The sequence below is a fragment of the Anabrus simplex genome, chromosome 1 (assembly GCF_040414725.1).
Source record: "Anabrus simplex isolate iqAnaSimp1 chromosome 1, ASM4041472v1, whole genome shotgun sequence".
In the NCBI taxonomy this organism is placed as follows: Eukaryota; Metazoa; Arthropoda; class Insecta; order Orthoptera; family Tettigoniidae; genus Anabrus; species Anabrus simplex.
This window is the reverse complement of record NC_090265.1, coordinates 437,809,360-437,815,551: the sequence shown is the minus strand read 5'-3', so window position 1 is coordinate 437,815,551 and position 6,192 is coordinate 437,809,360.

Below are 6,192 nucleotides of genomic sequence, written 5' to 3'. Positions count from 1 at the left end.
GAGCGAGCAGGTGCTCAGGCAGGTTAGCGGGGATACTCCGAGATTAAGCTAATGAGGCCCAATCCCCTGCTGCAGTAACCGCAAATGTCCGGAGACCGCAATTGTCCGGCGACCATGCCCATAAAGTGTTAGACTTGTTCAAAATGTGTTCATCGGAACTTATCATGTGTATCGAGCAACCGTGTGCAATTCACTAACGCCAGATATGTCAATATGCACCTTAAACACGATCACTCTAAATACGAATACGAAGCAAAATCCCTTTTAGAAGGGCTACTTCTATAATGTACGAGTATAAAAAAGTGCAGTTTGACAAAATTGATTGGCACCTAAAATAAACAAGTATAAGGTCTATTTTGTTGAAATCGTAGACTGCGTTTTAAAGAATAGGCCTAAGAGCAGAGCGATTCTTCACCTAGGAAAGACAGGCTACTAGATCAATCTTCATAGCCCTGATGCTTGGGGTGTATCTGACTTGTTTCACAGTACGTTTTCCTTTGACGCCAAACATCTTTCACGTTGGGATTTCGGATTTCCAGCAAAAAATCTATTTAACGCTTTACATATACCTATCAAAAAGTAATTATAGCTCAAAGAGTATTACATATACCGGAAATATATACATATAATTGTAAAGTAGAAGTATGATTGCAAAAGACATGACCGCGGTAACATGGGTGCGGATATCCGCGAAGTTAGAGTCTAGGCAGATGCAAACTGCATAGCAGTGCGGATAATTTTGCTGATCATTTCTAAAAAATAATGAAGTTTATTGACTTTCACTCAGGTATATTCTTACTTTGCTTGTGGTTAGGCGACCTTTCGCAGCGAATGGTGATAAATAAAGAGCCTTGCGACCATAAAGGCGTAAATCTGAACGTAGCCTTACTGGTTCCTGCCCGCAATTAATGGAAGGAAGGAATACGTCGGTAGTTGTCGCAAGAGAAAATCCCACATAAACCTGTGACTGTAGGGCGTTTGGTACCGGGCATCAGGCCTATTAACACGTCTATCCGTTTCAGTACCTTGGGTGTAATATAATGCAGTTAAATATTAACAATATCCACGGATAATCATTCGCAGGTGCGGACGGATGCGAATAATATTTTGTATATTCGTGCAGGGGTGTACTTGCGTAATGCACATGACGTTATCAGAAGATGGCCGCCCAGTTAGGTTTTTTTGTTTTTGTTTTGTTTTTTTTGTAATCGAAAGTTGGTTACCGCGTGGTGAAGCTTGCCGTGTGGATGTCATGAAGTGACAAATGAGGTGTCATTTGATTTGTCTCCAAGATATTTAGCAGAGAAATGTATGACCGTAAAATAAAATATACAGGCATACACTGTAGACATTTTATTAAAATTCGACGAATTTTGGCATACTTTACAACAATTTCCAAGAAATTTCCAGGAAACTAGACTCACTAAGGCATGTCAATCCTCCCTTCAAACTTCGTCACAAGAAATATCACCCAACTACACCAACACACCCAGACAAAAGTCCTAAATAAATCTCACCCGACCACATCAACCCACCCAGAAAGAAAGACCCGAAAGAAATTTCACCCAACTACAGCAACACACCCAGAACAAAAACATCACCCAACTATATCAACCAATCCAGGAAAAACCCGAAAGATATATCACCCAACTCATCAACGACCCCAGAAAAAATCCGTAAGAAATCTCACCCAGCTACACCAATCCACCCAGAAAACAGTTTCGAAAGAAATCCTACCCAACTACATCAACCCACCCCGTAAAAACTCCGCCGTGACATCCTGAACACAACAGCCTTCTCCAATTACTTCTTTTAAATCTGTTAAAGAAACTCTTGAATTAGGGGTTTAAACATGATTGCCGCACAGTATCAACTAACTACTACAGTTATCACTACTATGTCGTAAAATACCAAAATAATCATCCAGTTGCACCAGGTTGCACCCCCATCCCCTGTTACGGGACAAAGGACCTACAATAAAATGGTCGGCGGTCTCACCTTTCATCAACCCCTGTGTGCCCCACACAAAGGGAGTAGTAAACACGAATGCGATTGAGTAAGACCGAAAGTGCATCTGCAGAACGAATAAGGCGACTACGGTAACGTCGCAGACTTGAGACTGTCGTGCAGAGAATGCTGACTAAACGGCGTGGCGGTGGCTAAATGTGAGTGACCGGGTGATATGGGCCCGAGCGAGCGAGCTTGCATTCGGGAAATAGTGGCAGCCCTGAAGATGGTTTCCCCGTGGTTTTCCATTTTCACACTACTCAAATACTGGCGATATAACTTAATTAAGGCCACGACCGTTTCCTTCTCATTCCTAGCCCTTTCCTATCCCATCCTCGCCATAAGACCTATATGCGACGTTAACCAGATTTGTAAAAACCCACTATTCTAGAGATCAAAATGTGAAGTGTTTTGTTAAAAAGCATGAAGATACTTAGAAACTATTTTCTGTAGCAATGACTCTGGACACTTATTGTGATGTTTGTGATTGTGTGTGGTTTAAGAAGGACTTAAAAGTACTAATGGAAACTTCTAGAGTATATTGATGCACGAGTTCCCTGATGGAGACCTTAATAGCTTTAAAAAAGTTGGAACTCTGTTAAGAATAATAAGGTGTCTTAAGAGACGGTTGTAAGTATCACCGAAGGCGATTCACTTGCCGCATTTGGACCCTAATCACTGTGGGACTTGCATCGCCGAGATTGCCTTTAATGAAAATAAGGTGCTTGCGTTATTACGGCAGTTCGAAGAAGATTATAGGCCAAGTAATGCGCGTTCCTTGTGATGTAGACAAAATTGTGAAGCGGTTACGGAAATGATGAGATAACAGTCGTGCAATATCAAAAGTAATCGTACTTCGTGGATATGTAAATAGAAGTGTAGAGAAGGCTTAGTTACGATACTGGGCAGATCGGTAGCAGTGTACGGGCTAATATGGGCCCCTACAGTATATTAGGGATTAAAATGTGAAGCGATTTGTTAAAATACATGAAAATAGTTTTCAATAAGAACGACTTTGGACACGATTGTGATGTTTATGTTGGAGTTTGGATTAAGAACGATTGAAACCACTAATGGAAAGTTATAAGAGTACTATTTTGATAAGTGAGTTCCCAGACGAAGACCCATGTGTGTAAACATTATCAAATAAAGTTCGACTGACTAGTGTTGACGGTAGTAATGAATTGAATGTAAATACTGAGAAAGTAACTATTCAAAATATGTCCGAATAAGAAGTTATAAACGCCAGGCAACATACTCTGACCAGTTTAGACATCGATGATGGTCAATATTCGACTCACCGGGCGAGTTGGCCGTGCGGTTTGAGGCGCGCGGCTGTGAGCTTGCATCCGGGAGATAGTGGGTTCGAACCCCACTGTCGACAGCCCTGAAGATGGTTTTACGTGGTTTCCCATTTTCACACCTGGCAAATGCTGGGGTTGTACCTTAATTAAGGCCACGGCCGCTTCCTTCCAACTCCTAGGCCTTTCCTATCCCATCGTCGCCATAAGCCCAATGTATGTCGGTGTGACGTGAAGGCACTGGCAACATTCGACTCCACTAAATGATGGGGCTGAACCTTGACGACGGCCATGGCCATTACCTTCCCGATCCTAGCCCTTTCCTACCTTTGCTTCGTCGAAAACTTTCGATGTGTCAGTGCGACGTTAAACTTCTAGCAAAAGAGCAACTCCTGCTTCTTCTTGTTCTTATTCTCCCCTGAATTTTGACTCGAATATTGATTAATCCTATTTTTACGGCCAGATATTCCTCCTGTCGCTAACCCTGCCTCTGTGGTGGTTGGAAGTGTGATGTTTCTAGAGATCGTGCAGTGAGCATAGAAAGTAACTGTGGATGTAAGCTAAAATGAACTATGATAACTAGTTATTTAACTGGAGTTCACCAAAGCTCCAGCTGGAGTTTGCTGTGAAATAGTCCCACCGGCTATTGCTGCACTGGTTCAGGCCGTACGACAGATCCTCGGACGAGGGTGGGCGGTATCTGCCGTGCATGGAAAACTGCGTGTTATTGTGGTGGACGATAGTGTCGTGTGTCAGTTGAAGCAATGTTGTAGACAGCACAAACACCCAGAACACCAAGAACCACGCCTTTACAAGAATCCGCATCTGATAGAAATGCACTCATAGTTTTGGATACGACATTTTGTGTGACAGCAAATTGCAAGTTACTGGACTAGGAGAAGCCTATTTATCCCCTGAATCAGTTTCACTTTTGGTGACGAATTCCTTCCATTAAGCAATGTGTTTTCATGTCGATTAGATTATTGTAATTCCCTCCGGAGCGTGATTGCATTTGTTCAAGTTCTAAAATCTGTGAAGCTGCTGAATGTGGACTGTTTTTCGTCAGTCATTCCTGAAAAATGTTGAATTTATACATTAGTTTGAGTCATATCACCACTAGTCTAAACCAAATAAACAGTTAAACCTTACAGTACCAAATAGTATCAAACAACTGTGGACTCAAAGGGAGGCTACATGGGACAGATAATGGAAATTTCCTAAGAGTTTAATAGGAAAGAACAACGGAACGTATACGAATATATATGAAAACTGTAATAGTCAGAATTTTTGTAGGAAGAAGATTCCTACACATCACTTTCTAAGTCAGCTATTACTTGACGAAGTAGGAAACGTATTGAAGAGTAGCCCTTAAGAACGAGTAGGAAGTTTTTCTAGGCCAGCAGGAACAAATTGAAGTGTTACAAAGACAGAGAATGTAACCCAGTGGCCGTTAAGGCTGACACGCCATATGTTTTTTTTTTTTTGCTAGTTGTTTTACGTCGCACCGACACAGATAGGTCTTACGGCGACGATGGGACAGGAAAGGGCTAGGAGTGGGAAGGAAGCGGCCGTGGCCTTAATTAAGGTACAGCCCCAGCATTTGCCTGGTGTGAAAATGGGAAACCACGGAAAACCATTTTCAGGGCTGCCGCCAGTGGGGTTCGAACCTACTATCTCCCGAATACTGGATACTGGCCGCACTTAAGCGACTGCAGCTATCGAGCTCGGTACCATATGGTTTATAGTATTTATTTTTGTTTGTTTATAGAGTACTGTGGCTGAGTGATCTACGTCTTGGACTTGTGGCCCCGGGTTCGATTCCAGATCTGGTACTGGTATTTTAATTTCCTTGGCGCAGGAACTGGGTTACAAAGCGACCGAACACATGGCCTTCAGATTAAGAAGTGATGGTTGGTCAGCGTGGTGAATCCCCTTGGCCATTATTCTTGACTTTCTAGACGGTTACATGCCAGATGCGACCGAGCCGGATGCGACCCAGCCATCATCGTGCCAATAGCGACCGAGTGGATAAGCATCGTGCCGCTTGCGACCCATCAATCACTTACAATTGATCTGCATTAAGAGCTGTCACCAAGTGGCAGATTGCTTATAAGTAGCTAACATGGTCGTTCCTAAAATAAAGGTCTGACACCGTGGTTAGCAGGTTCGAGTGGCGTTGGTCCAAAGAAAAATATAATAATGTTGCTGGCTTTACGTCCCAGTAATTATTTTTATGGTCTAAGGAGACGCCGAGGTGCCAGAATTTATCCCGCAGGACTTATTTTACGTGCCAGTAAATCCACCGACACAAAACTGACATATTTGAGTACGTTCAAATACCACCGGACTGAGCCAGGATCGAACATGCGAAGTTGGAGCCGGAAGACCAGCATCTCAACCGTCTGAGCCGTCTGAGCCACTTACCTTGGATGAAAAAAGAATTCACCATCAGAATGTTGGCCGGCAGGGTAGAAAAGTTGGTGGTAGACAGTGTCTAATCACTAGATTGCATGCCAAAAGCCTGGATTCAAATCCAAACCTTTTCGCAGTGTTCAAACGGAGTGATGAGATTTGATGGTGATTCGGCCGTCGGATGGCAACGTAAAGCATTGAGCAGACCCCTTGGTATTATTTGAGATGAGTAGGCTACGTGCCGAAACCAGGTTTCATCTCTCCCTACTTCATTATCATAATCCCATATCCAGACGCGCAGGCCGCCCACGGGCATCAGGTACAAAGACCTCCACCAGGCAAGCTGAAGATGTCCTCAGACACTCCTGGTACTAATAGGACACGATAAGTAAGTAGGCCTAAGTCGTAAATAATTTCAGAGAATTAGGATCTTTTCCTTTGCTAGTGGCATTACGTCGCACCGACACAGACA